The sequence below is a fragment of the Aulostomus chinensis genome, chromosome 5 (genome assembly GCF_037954235.1).
Source record: "Aulostomus chinensis isolate RoL2024-O1b breed Wild chromosome 5, RoL_Achi_v1.0, whole genome shotgun sequence".
NCBI lineage: Eukaryota > Metazoa > Chordata > Actinopteri > Syngnathiformes > Aulostomidae > Aulostomus > Aulostomus chinensis.
Window position 1 is genome coordinate 14,891,138 of NC_141324.1, and position 14,488 is coordinate 14,905,625.

General features: G+C 37.7%; 1 protein-coding gene and 1 long non-coding RNA gene across 3 annotated transcripts in view; one reads left to right on the forward strand and one right to left on the reverse strand.

Annotated features, from left to right (window-relative positions):
• Window positions 1–14,488, reverse strand: part of LOC147261388 (calsyntenin-2-like) — a 175,653-nt gene that overhangs the window by 160,975 nt on the left and 190 nt on the right. The gene's annotated exons all lie outside the window — the stretch shown is intronic.
• On the forward strand, window positions 10,868–11,984 carry LOC147261391 (uncharacterized). The gene is made up of 3 exons (XR_015116102.1): window positions 10,868–10,956; window positions 11,053–11,159; window positions 11,293–11,984. It is a non-coding gene; the product is annotated as an uncharacterized LOC147261391 (long non-coding RNA).

Consider the following 14,488-nt stretch of genomic DNA (forward strand, 5'->3'; position numbering starts at 1 on the left):
ACACACTGTCCAGGAGTTGGCGGATGCTTTAGTCCAGCCAGACTTGTAATTGAAAATAAAACACGTATAATTGTTAATGCCTGCGGGGAGGTAGGTAAGATTCATTCAAACTCACAGCCACAATGTTACTTACTTAACTGCTAGAGGCTATCATCAGTAGCACTTTCCCTCCTGATGACAACTAGGAACCTTTATCCGATCAATTACTTTAAAATTCAAAAAACAGTAAGTGTGGATTGAGATGGCATCAGAGACCATCTGAGCACTTGGAACAGGAGGATTCACTCAGTAGTTAAGTTTTAGCTAATCCCCCTAGTCCACTGATGGCACCAAACAAAGAACTGAAAGCCTATAAGATGAATTGTGATCCTGCAAATCCAGCTGCCTCGCAAGGTAAAATGCTGCAAGTGGATCACATAAATGTTAAAATGACAAAATTTCCAACTAAATTGCATTACTCTTCCAATAATTTTGGAAAGATCCGACTTCAGTGTTGTGTTGAAATGTATATTGATTGTCATCAGTAGGATATTAGGAGTATGTCACAATAACAAGGACTCTCTTCTGCAGTTTCAAGCCTCCTCTTATTTTCATCCAAGAATTTTTTTGGTTTCCAGTCTGGTGTGCCAGCATGGTGGCTCTGTCATTCAACAACACAATAAAGTTATTGTCTGTGAGGAAAACTGACTGCAATTAAAGAGGCAATGTGCCACAGAGATATGAGGGTGAGCACTCCAAGCACAAAGCCTTGGCATTTTCACAGAAATTCAACAGCTTAATCACAGGTTAATTGTGACAGGTAGACTGAAAAGGACATTCTCAGTTTGGACAGGTCTTTTTTTGCCAGCCTTTTTGTTTAGAGAAAAGTCTTTTTTACTTCTCTTGAAAATGGTGCAAAAAAAGAATCCAGAGGAGAACAGAACACAAATATACTTGTCTGCCGTTTCTGGTCATTATTCAGCTTCCCTGTACTAAGAAAGGCGAAAAAAGTCAGAGCAGAAATGTTCAAAATATCCAGACAATAATTCATCTGTTTTATCAATTAAAATTTTTAATTTTCATATCTTTCACTTGTGATTACTCACATCGCAGTGTGAAATTCCAGCATGGACAATACTCTCTTAGTATCAAAGAAAAATATTAATAAACATTTATCTCAATTTGAATTTTTTGAATTTAAATTCAAATATATGCAGAATTGATGTTTAAAATGAATCAATACATCTGACAACACTGCCATATGTTAGGCGTTCATCAAAAAGGCATCTGAACCAGTGTAGTCTCATCTTAAGCGGGTCATACACTGCATAAATTGAGCCCATTTCTGGCCCGATTTCGGAGCTGTATGACTCACATCAAAGTCATTAAGAATTTCAGCCTCATCAGGCAACGTTGTCCTTGTAGTGTGACGGGGGCACAAAGAACGCTCACGGCCAGCTAACTGATTCCAACCAGCCATCCGACATCCGATCACACAGCGGAAGCAAAGTAAGAGTGTTTTACTGGAATGCAAAACATTTTCTCTCATTACACCAAGTGGCAGACAGCATCTGATGCTGCAGCCACACGTGGTGTCAGACAAGCATGGAGGGCCAGCTGTGGCAGCATCATGCACATCTGTTTGATCCGACTTCCACCTCCAATTACTATGACTTCAACAACTTCTTCCAAAACTGATACAACCTTTAAACTATACAACTGCTAAACTATTTAACAGATTATTCTACTTTTTTCTTCTTAAAAGATTCAAGACAGAAATAGTTCTTGAAGCTGTCAAACAAAGCTTTATTGACCAATGTCAATAACCACATAAGGTCACAGGTGCCCATCAATCTTACAGCATGAGCAGGTAGTGAGATGACAATCAATCCAACCAGCACATGAATTCTGAGCTTTGGCTTACAATTTGCTTGTACACTAAGACTTTAAATTAATACTCGTGAAATGGGACAGAAGGCCGAGCTTTACGCTCCTAGACTGCCACGTCTCAGTAAAACTTCACTCCCCTGATGTTCAGGATTCATATACATTTTTACTTTTCCACACCTATGTTTGCACATATTTAATGCACATACATTCCCTGAAACATGTGTAGTAGAAGTAGTCTGAAGTAGATCTGAACACGTAGGAAGGAGATAAAAACAAAAAGTGTCAAGGCAAAATGTACAAAAATTGCCAGCCTCCCAAATCCACAGCGTGACAAAAACTTAAAAGCTTTGCGAATTACTATCACTGAGGTCTCCTGCATATGCAGGACAAATTAGAAGAAAATCTGAAGACGCTCACAGAGGAGTTCATCCAAGTATGACCGCTAAAAATGGTAATAAATAAATAAAGTAAAAGTCAAAATTTAGGGCAAGTATCAATTTGAGGTCACAGCACCTCTGTCGGTCATATTTCACATTCCTACTGAATTTATTGCATGTAGATGAAGTATTCCTGATGATAATTGTACAGAAGTTTATAGAGGGTGCCACTGAGGTATTTTAGCACATCCATGCATGAGACCTGTAATTTATGTACATTTCTATCAAGCAAATTTTTATGAGATTTGTTTAAGTCTTCAAAGAGACTCAGCCCAAATGAATAACAAGCTATGTGGTTCAATACAAACAAAATATCCATTAATGTTTAATTAAGATAACCAAATAGCTAGTATTTCCACGGCTGTTCCAAAACTTTGCCATGCCTTGAGGTTGCTATGTCTTTCTTTCATGGGTGTGTAAAACATGCATATTGCTGTTACTAATCGTTCAGACCCAACAGTGAGTCTGTGACACGGAGCACACAGTGCACCAACACCTCATGAAGGCAATAACAAGCCCCTGGAGAGGCTGGCAGTGTTTGGCCCATATAAGGTCACATTAAATACATACAACACTGTCCCATGATACCACAAACACATAACTTGACACTGCATTATAATAGAAACACAAATTGATGTCAAATGCTAAACTCCTTTCACACCAATCATGTGTAAGTATAAACTGTGATCTCACACCTTAAATTGCACAAAGAGCCAGCTAAATTTGCGCTGATTACATAGACGTTTCACTTTACGTCAGCTTCGACTTGCACTGATCGATTACCAATAATGAAGAGGGAAAAAAAAACCTGGGCAAGCACTGTTATTAACTCAAAAGCAATGCTGATACTGCAGAAAGATTAATAGGATTTTTGCTGACAGAGAACAGAGTTGTAATAGCAAAAGCTGTGAACCATGAACAAAATAAACAGAAAATGTCATTACACAAGAGTAAAAATGTAAAAACCTCAGCTGTTGTGTCACAGACATGATGGGAAATGTTGCTACCTTGACACAGGAGCAGTGGGTGTTAATATACTGTTTATTCCCTTAAGACAAAAGAGGTGGAGAGAAAAGGAAATGACTCAATGGACAACAAAAGAAATCAAAATACAGAAAAAAACAAAAAGTAGGAGAGAAGGAAACAAATCAGAAACTGAGGTTCTGTGCTGGCATCAGTTGATGATGCACACTAACACAAAAATATTGTGTTTTACAGGAATACAGTGTAGATTAACTCCTCTTTCTTGTTTAAGACACCCGAAGTGGATATTACAGCTTGACATAATAAAAAGAAAGATATACAAATTAGGTTATTTAGTCCCCTGGTGAAAATATACACATTTTTGGATTAATGTTTTGAATTCAACAACAGCTAAATCAAATCATCTCCGTGCATTTTGTTTGAATACAATACAGCTATTTGGCATTATTAGTGTCTTATTTGCCACCAAAAATGCAGAAAATCTTCCCTGTGATGTGGACTTATACAAACATAATTGAAAAGTAAAGGGAGAATGAACAGAAACAAGAGATGAGAACGTATAACAAAGAAAGAGTGAATACACTTTTAAAAAAAATACTCTTTGAGACCCAGAAAGGGGAACAGGAAGTGAATAATAAACCATATTCTTTTATTCACACTGGTATTTGATCCTCTTTTCTAACTAAATATCTCCACACGATATTGTTTCATTAAAAAGCCATACCACTACAATTTAAATTTATATCAGGCCTTTTGTTTTTATTACTTTACTGAATTATAGGAAAAAAATTAAGAAATATCTGTCTCTGTTGATAAGAATATATTAAAAAAAAAAAACACTTTATGTCCTATTCTTGTGTGTGAATGAAGACACTGCCAGATACTAACATTTTCATTACTTTTCATGCAACATATCACAATATAAATGTCAATGTAACCCCAAAAGCATTAAAGCTAAATGACTCAGGTGGGTTTAATGGTGCATGATAACTTGTTAAAACAATCCATTATACACACAAACACACAAATTTGACCTAAGCAATGTCAATGTTACAAATACATCATTTAAACTGTTTGCTAATGCAACGTCAGAGGAGAGAGGGGGCAAGAGGACGAGCAGACCAAAAGGGTAGCAGATGAAGCACGGAGGGCAACATCAAAAGAGGACAAATAGGCTCAAGACGGGCAGCTTTACAAAAGGAGGAGAAATTGAAAAAAAATGAAAGTAATCTTTTAATCTTTTAAACATAGATAGATGCACTGACACACATAAATACGCCTATCTGCTGCCACCAGAAAGTCATTGACACAGACAGGTGGCGAATCAGAAAGAGTCAACTCTGACTCATTCTTACGGAAGACATTCTTTGATTTTATTGTGTAGTGACACTGGACAATACTAACATTTTCTGTCCACAGAAGTATGCAGAATAGGTCCTATCGTAGTAGGCATTAGGGGTATTACGAAATTTTGCGAAATAAAAAAATGACGAAATAAAATTCAAAGACGCATGAAATAAAAATCAGTATAAAAAATGTGAAGTGCCATTGCGCAACACTAACACTGATGATTTTTCACCCTCTCGCCTACTGTATACACGTATTACAAGAAGAATAAGAACACTGTAGCAACACCATAGAAGAAGAGGAAGCAGTGAAACAATTATTTCTAAATGGAGGAAGACGAGGTCAAACAAGTAATGGACGCTCCTTCATCAAACAAATCGGTTGTGTGGACTTATTTTGGCTTCCCATGAAAAAGACAAGGCAATGGTGATTATATATATATATATATATATATATATATATATATATATATATATATATATATATATATATATATAAACAAATATTTGGTTTTCAAACCAAAGAGCATTTAATTTTATACTGACGCAACAATAACTTGTATTTCTGCATATTAAGGAAGAAAATAAAGAATATTTGATTTTTGAATTTCTGATTTTCTTCATCTTTATTACGTATCGTGAGTATTTTGTATCATGAGCCCTGTTTTGTATTTCGTATCGTTTCATGAGATGACTATTTTGTTGCACCCCTAGCTGGTATACATGAGATTTCAGACACAGCCCAGTTATCATTCAGTTGAAACAGAGCTGTTAATCGTCACCATAGCAAGCAGCTGATTCAGATCAGCTGATTCAACTGCTTCGCTCATATCTGTAGGGCTGAACAAAAACTTGTCTGTTACCATTTGTTAAGAAGTGAGCTGGAATCAATGACAGTTCTGGTCCATCCTGACTACAAACACATTACTGTTACTGCGTTCATTTGTAATATCATATAGTTCCGCATAGATACAAATAAGGATGTAGCTGCATGACTTTTTGACAGTATGATAACCACAGAAAAAAATACCAAGGTTTCACAGATATCACGGTATTGCGACCTTTTATGTGCTGCTTGTTGTAAAAATCTGTTTTTTAAAGTGAAATTACAAAAAAAAATACATTTTTGCCAATAAACAAAATCATTTTATTTTTAAAACACCAAAAAGCATTCATTTGGAACAAGAGAGATTTTATTCAACATATTGTCACCTAAAGGGGCAGGCCCATGGTTCAGTTTGCATTTAGATTCATAGTTTCAGCATCGGTTTAGTTTATTTTAGACTGAGAAGAAAAACATCCCCAGCAAATGACAGCAAAATACAGACACTCACATTGAGATGAGGCAAACAAAATTAAATTAGGTAGGAGATAACATTAATAAACATAGTCATTCCTGGATTTTGCTGATACATGGTCTCTACTGTGCTTGTGTCTGTGCTCTATTCAGAACCTTCTCAGGATAACAAGAGGGATGAAAAAAAAATTACTGTTCACATATACAAATTTAACCTTGGGTGGTGCACTTTTTAACAGCTATGTTTTGCATCCCTCATTCTGACTCTTGTCTCTTAAGAGTTTAATGTCTCAGGAAATATCACATGGACGTTGGCAGAGGTTCGTGCTCTAAAGAGTTCATTTCTAGTTTTAAAGGCAATTTATTTTTCAGTCACACACCGAGTTGCCTTGTAGGCAAAAAAATATTAGAAAACTTGAAAGAATTGTATTTGGTAAGACTTGCTGCAATACCAGTGATGCTGCACTATGTAGTCTTACCTAGTAGCATACCCCTGCAATATTCACCCAAACCTGTGTTTGTTACATCTCCACAACCCATGTCTCACAATGGAAAATACATAGCTCTTTCATGGTTTCGACAGGAGGGAATCAGAAGCAATACAAAAATCAAATACAATGCCATTTCAAAGCACAGAATGAAGCTTTGGACTGACTATACAAGAAACCCACACAGGACAACTTGAAAAGAGATGGAGATGACTCAATCCAGTTTGAGATAACATGAAAAGGGCTTTGTGTAAGAGTGTATGTGTGTGTGTGTGTGTGGTGGGGGGTTGTGTGTGCATGTGTTAGTGTGTATTTTTGATGTTATTTTTGCTTGAAAATGAACACACTTCAATGTCAACACTTTTTATTAAATGTAAAAATACACAGCAGGCTAATTAGCTTGTATTGGAATTATAATTAAAACAGTGCACAGTCTTGCATGTCTTCATAACTTCAGACTTTATCATGAGTCACAACAGACTGCCGTCTATTGTTTAATAAAGGAGTGCTGGGCCTCTCTCTATAACCGCCACAGATAACACTTCAGTGACACGTCTCATGAGACACACAGCTGAGCTTGCACAGCGCCTCAGTGCAGTCTATATATGACTATCGAACAGAGCTCCACTCAGACAAACTGATCAAGGACAAGGCATTTTTATAAATTTCTGTAAGGTCAAGGCTGGATCTCGCTCTTTTCTTTGTTATCAATATATTATGCACCTTGATGGATTTGCTTCATATTTCAATCAAGAACTGAGTTAGACATTATTTCAGTGTATTTTGTGGCTGCTGAAGAACAAACCACTTCAAGCTGGTTCACTTCTTCAATGATTCAGGTCAACTATATTTACATCCCAACACAGACATGATGGAGTCATTTACCACACAGCTGCATCCAGGTGACCTGAGGGGGGATGACAACTTGGCACGGCCCCTCTGATCGAAGGCAGAGTAGGTAAAAGTCAGACTAAGTGACAGAAATATTATGTGACAACTGCCGAAACACCAATGCTGAGAAGCAAAGGAAGAGCCAAATGGAACATGACAAACTGCTACAAGTCTCTCCAGTAAAGAAAGACGTCTTTACTGTTGCAGTACATATTTACAACAAAATTCATCCTCTATGCAGCTTTCAGGGACCAGATCTTTCCACAAGCACCCTGGTCAGGCACTGACAAGTGTACTGTCTTTAGTAAGGATGAGTAGGTTTATGTGATATTATGATATATATCATTGTGCGGTATGAATAATATGTAAAAGATAAAAATCTAGAGATGTTAGAATCTATCATTTATATCGTAATAGTCAAAAAGACACTGCAGAACTGCTTTAGGGTAGTGTTTTACTTGTTAATGTTTACTTGTTAATGTTAATGAAACCAACATTAACTTATTGGTATATCATATTTTATCTTCATGTAACCGACATTATTTGTAGGCTGCACTGTTGGGTATTTCCATCACTTGTTTAAATGTTCCTTTCATAAGTTACATTTCTGCAGTTCTATTTCACAAATAAAAAAGAGAAAAAAGAACAGAAAGAGCTTTTCATTGTATTCATACACAAAATTAAAAAGTAGTCAGGAGACGCTGTTCATTTCTAAACATCATTTTCTTTGAATTTACAGAAAACATTCTATATCAGGATATACTATATATTGTTAGAGTTATAAAATTAGCTATACCAGGATATAAGATTTTTTTCCAAGTCAAACTGATCTGTTGATGGATATTGTTTGTTGTACTTACCAATAAGACAGTGATTCCCTTTTCGTTACATTGGGGGGGTGCCCCTATATGCTAGCGATGTGTCAGCCTTTTCACAATATTCATTAAAATCTTTAAAAATCAAAGAATTTTTGACTATTCATGTTTTGATTTCTTTTTTTATTAAGTTTTGCAGGCTCTGCAATGCAGGTCAAAGTCTGTGGTATATTCATTTAACATGTCAGCTCTTTTCTGAATGAGGGCAGTGTAGAATTTGCTATAAGAGACGCTTGGGTGCAGGATAAATATGCAGAAATGATGACAGCAGCTGTCAAAGGAGAAACTGAAGAGTTTTCAGGTGCAGGGGGGCAAGATGGCTGCTCCCAACCGCTGTTAGTTTATGTGACTGTTTCATGGGGGGACAACAACATGAGACATGACAGCGTTCACTTAAAAAGGAAAATAAATCAGCACAACACGCAATAAGTGTCTTAAGTAGAGGTCTTCAAAGACCCAAGCTTCGACCTGCTTGATCGGAACAAGGTTGGGTCCGGTTCAAATGCAGCTGGTCCCAGGTCTGATGAATATTATGTGCAATATCCAATGTGCAATATCCACGTGGAAACACTGTGTGTGTGTGTGTGTGTGTGTGTGTGTGTGTGTGTGTGTGTGTGTGTGTGTGTGTGTTTGTGTGTGTGTGCTCATGGCACAGGGATGGTGAGAAAGCAGCACAGACCAGGTGCTGATAGCGTGTTAGGAATGCAAACCTAAACAATAATGATCGGGAATGGTTTTTATATTTCAAAAGGCCAAATGAGCTGTTATATTTTGTTATGTTAGACAGACAGCTGATTCTGAAAGGGCTGCATTTGTCATCCGTCACCATGACAGAATGTGGCTTTTTCAGATGAAAGATGTCACAGTAGATTAGCCACGCTGTTTTCTATCAGCAGAAGTGTGTTACTTTTGTGGCAAAATGCTTATTTGCTGAAATCTTGGTAGATTTCCAGGTCTCTCCAGATTCAGGTAGGAATTATAGGACCCATGAAGACCTGCAGTCTTGACCTCAAAGGTGTTTTAAAACAGTGAAAAAATGGAAAAAACAAATCTAAGTCCAGCTCAGCACTACCACAAACAAGCGTGAAGGAGTTGGTTCAACTGAATGCGCCAGCTAGTACATGTTAGTTCACATTAGCACCCAGCTGTAAGTGTCACTGTTATTTGGTTTTAACTCAAACCAAAATTTTATGGGTTACTGAGCATACAGCTGAATCAAGAAGATGTGGATAATTACATACAATGTACTTAGGAGTTTGCAAACTGACTTTTCTGGACAGTTTTGCAGTTGCTAGCAATGAATCACCATTTGCAGAATGAAACTTGATGGCAAAAAAAATGTTTCTGTAATGCCAAAACATGCATTTGTTAGTATCTAAAAAGGCAAAATACACTTTTTGATGCAGCGCAGTGTCATTTCAGAGAGGAAAATCATCAATAGATAAATATAAAGAATGAAGCTGTTCTGATGAAATGATTTTAGAAATTTGAAAAATATCTAAAGGTATCAAAAAGCATATAATTCCTCTTTCATTTTGCCATGTCCTCCTCCATCACTGTCTATGCCTCTCACACACAAACAAACACACACACACACACACACACACACGCACGCACGCACACACACTCACGCACACATGCACGCCCCCTCCCCCACACCCCCAGCCATTTTCTAACAACCAGCCACCTGGCAAAGCTTCAAGTGGAAAATATGCACGTCTTTATTTTGGAATAAAAGTGTTTCCTCAGATAGTTTTGAAGTAGAAGGATGTCCAAGTGTGTGAATTTGTGTGTGCATGCATGAGTGGAGGAGCAAGAAGAGCAGGGAGTCCTCAGAAGTCAGAACTGCATGCAATGTTTATCCACCACATATTGAGCTGGGCTGAACAGAAAGCCCCAGCGGAGCCACTGGACCAGCTGGTGTAATACTAGCATACGCAAAGCCCCAAACACAAACACCTCACACACACACATACACACGCACTTCATCATCCTATGGCAAGCCTTCCATTTCACTCCTCTCCTCCACCTTACGCCTCATCAGATGTATTATAATTAGCCGTGCAGTGTAATTAACATCCAAATTAAGACATTCATTTGCATATCTGCCCTCATTTGCATTATACTTTCAGCAGCACACAAACTTGACATTCCTTCACACATGTATAAATGCCAGTACAAAACACAAGGGGACACAATTATTTTCCACACAGCAGCATATCTCACATATGAGAACTAATTTTATATTATATATATATATATACATATATATATATATACATATATATATATATATGTGTGTGTGTGTGTGTGTGTGTGTGTATACATATATATACATACATATAATATATAATATATATAAATAATATATAATATATATAAATAATATATTTTATATATATATATATAAATAATATATTTTATATATATATATATAAATAATATATTTTATATATTTTATATATATATATATATATATATATATATATATATATATATATATATATATATATATATATATAAGTCAAGATCATCATCCATCAGTTGTTCTTGATTGTAGTTTGTCCCATGTTTAGATAAATTAACAGAACAAAAACACTGTTGTATGTATTTAGTCTTGTTGAATTATCACCCTGTTTTGCTCAAGATAAGTGGACAATACACCTTCTTTTTCCAACAGATATGCCATCAGAGAAAGCAACAGTATCGTCAAGATCTTCAAGAATTTCAAAGAAAAGAAATCGTTTAAGCCTGACTTTGGAGCCGAAGGTAACGAGAACGTTTCTGTTGAGGATCTGTGGATTTTGGAACTTGTTCACAGTTTCTAACTGCATAGCTGCATGTTTTCTCTCTGCCCCCCCGCAGGGATCTACGGAGGTTTCTTGCTGGGTGTGAGGTCAGTGAATGGACTGGCGTTTTATGATTGGGAGAACACACAGCTGATCCGTCGCATCGAGATCCAGCCCAAACATGTGAGGCTGAATTTCTTGTCATTCTCGGGCTTTCCATTCTGCACATTTTGAATTCTTGCGTGGGAACTTTTTATCTAATCACGCTTAATCTTTAATCTGATTCTCATCTTGATGTTTGTCACTTTTCTCCCAGATCTTCTGGTCAGACTCTGGTGAGCTGGTCAGCATTGCTACTGAGGAGTCTTTCTTCATCCTTCGCTACCTGGCAGATAAAGTAGCTGCCTCTCAAGAGAACAATGAAGGAGTGACAGAGGATGGTATCGAGGATGCCTTCGAGGTCGGGGGTCTGGATTATTTTAGTTCTGGTGTTCTTGTCTTGAGTTACTCACACAAGGTCTTTCTAAAAAAACTACCGTATTTTCCGCACTATCAGGCGCATCGGATTATAAGGCGCACCTTCAATGAATGGCCTATTTTAAAACTTTTCATACCGCATTATAAGGCGCATAGAATAGAAACGACTGTAGTGGCTGGGGTTGCGTTATGCATCCACTAGATGGAGCTGCGCTAAAGGGAATGTCAACAAAACAGTCAGATAAGTCAGTCAGTCAAACTTTATTAATAGAATACAAACCAACGTTCTGACAACTCCGTTCACTCCCAAAACAAGTTAGTGTATTCACAATACGGTACCGTACGTACCAGTAGCTGTGTGACTGATAGCCTTGAGTTTGAACTCTGCGTCGTAAGCGTGTCTCTTGAAAGGTGCCATTTTAGGGTCTTTATACACACACAAGTGGTGTGGGACTGGAATTCCCCTTTACCGTTTTTACCGCTGTTACTTTGGCGACGCCCCCTGACTTCAGTAGCCATAATTAACCAATATTGATCCATATATAAGGCGCACTGTCGGTTTTTGAGAAAATTTAAGGCTTTTAGGTGTGCCTTATAGTGCGGAAAATACGGTAAGTCAACTGATATTTCTGGGCAGTTTTTCTCTTGCTAAGGCTCCAGGTAGCCATTTGTTGCCATTAGCTTCAAGTGAAAGTGGCTGGCTCTTTCTTCATTCCAGAGTCACAAAAAAGTAATGCTGGAGGGAAAATATATTTTCATGAGCTCTTCACACATTTCTGTGAGTACTCGAAAAGCAGAACACACTTTTTATGTTTAGTATCGTTTTAAAAGAGAGATGAGCCTGGACAGACTAGAAAAGAAAGAGAATATAAATGGAACTGAGGAGGCGATGTTAATGGAGGTATCAGATTGTGACACCCTCCAGATGAACAACGGTAAAGTAAGACAGAAATGAGAGTGCATCACCATTTGTGCATCTCACTTAAGCCTATAAAACTTTGGAATTGAATCCATGGCTGTGGAAAAAGAGAGAGCGGAAGAGAGGGAGAAAGAGAGAGAGAGAGAGAGAGAGAGAGTGCAAGAGAGAGGGGGAATGAGAGAAGCCTGGAAAAAGCAGTGAGAGGGAGAATGACAAAACACTTCTTTCTCCATGACAATTTTGCCCTCTGAATAGCATCAGCTCCGAGGAGCGGATCAGCACAGAGTCACATAGGAAGACAGAGACAGACAGGGAGAAAAACACCAGTGAAAACGCCGCAGAAATGAAAGACAATAGAAAGGGCAGGAGTGACAGTAAAGAGGAAAAGAGTGATAGGACAGGCAGAGCAGTTCCCGCCAGACATTGTTTCACCAGTCACTGCACACAAGAGGAAAACCTGAGTTATGCTTCTGCGTTCCACATTGCTTTCACGATTTATGTTTCAGCAAGGATAATGCAGCTAGACAGCTCTGTTGAAAAGACTACCATAAATCTGATCTTGTTTCGATTTTTTTTACCCCCCTCTTTCTTTTTTATTCTGCCCCCCTCAAATCCTCTCAGTCTCTGTACTTTTGCACTTATCTGCTCTGGTCTATTTCCTGTCCTTTTCCGTGAAGGTGTTCAGCCTTTGTCTTTTGTAAACACTGTATTCTGCTGATCTTGAATACACAATAACTGAGCGCACACACACACACACACTTGCTGTGTTTCTTACACAGCATGTACAGGCGACTCAATACATTCTTTTTTTGTGTTACAAAAACTGGCTTTACTTGACAACTCTTACCAAATGGCAGGAAAATTGTATTACTGAATCATTTTGTAACAGAATACTGTGGCCTTCAACCAAGATTATGTACCTGCCTATTCTGGAGCATCACAGTCGAGTTTGAGAATTCAGTGGGTCATCTCAGCAGTAAACAGACTCTTCTCTAATCCAAACCTGGGTCGCAATCTCGCTAGCTAGCAGCCATATTGAAATCTCTTAGAAACAAGGTGAAAAAATGATCATGTTTGGCTGAGCACATGCAGACAGTCACCCCAGAGGCCCAATTAACACAACTGCCGCTGCCCAATAAGCAACACCAGTCTACACTGCATATGTATCGGTGTGTTCAAGCATGTATGTGTGTGTGTGTGCGTGCGTGCATGTGGGATAGGAAGATTTGAGCGTAGCATCAAACTGATGATGTGAATGAATGCAACACCCAGACCATCACTGCCCTCCTTGAGCTCTGATCCCATCATTACAAAAGCAACTGGGCCATGAAAGGTTGCCTCCAGGACGTTACATTATGTGGATTTTTAAATCCTTATTATGACTAAATGACCCCTGGTAGCTTAGTGTCAGACTACAAGGAGTTTTCAGCTGAAACTATACACCAAAAATTTCAGAAATAATCTGTGAATTAGAACATATTTTCAAGCAATCTTTCTTAGCATTCACTAGATCAAATTGAGTGCTTACTGCTTTACTTTATGTAAAAATATACTGAATATGTTTGGGTTCACTACAAATTTTTACATCATCATTCTAATTTTCATTTTAAACACACATTTTACCTACCTACCTTTATTCTACCTACCTAAAGTCACATATAGATGTTAAAATGCTATTTTGACAATACATTGGCCTTCATGTTCATGTTCTTCATACACCCTCCTGCCGTTCATAAACTGCAGTGGGCCTTCTTGCAATTTCGATTAAATCTAGGACTGTTGACAGGACAATAATACGTATTACTATCATTTACTTCTCCCTGAGATTACACAGACTGGCTTGTTAAATATATAAATAATGAAAACAACGTTACATGCTCCCTCGGAGCTGTAACTTTAAGCCAAACTGACCGAACTGCTGTCTTAATTGTTTTTCGTGTACGCGGAGACTACCGACGGGGAAAAAACAAACAATTTAAATAAACTACAAACTTGTTCAACCAACTAAATATTTGACCTTACTTTGCTAACACAGCCAAAACAAAACCTAAATACCGAATAAGTTGTCGTTTCCCTGCTAACTTTCAGCAACGTTTCGAAGCCGGGTTATTTTTCA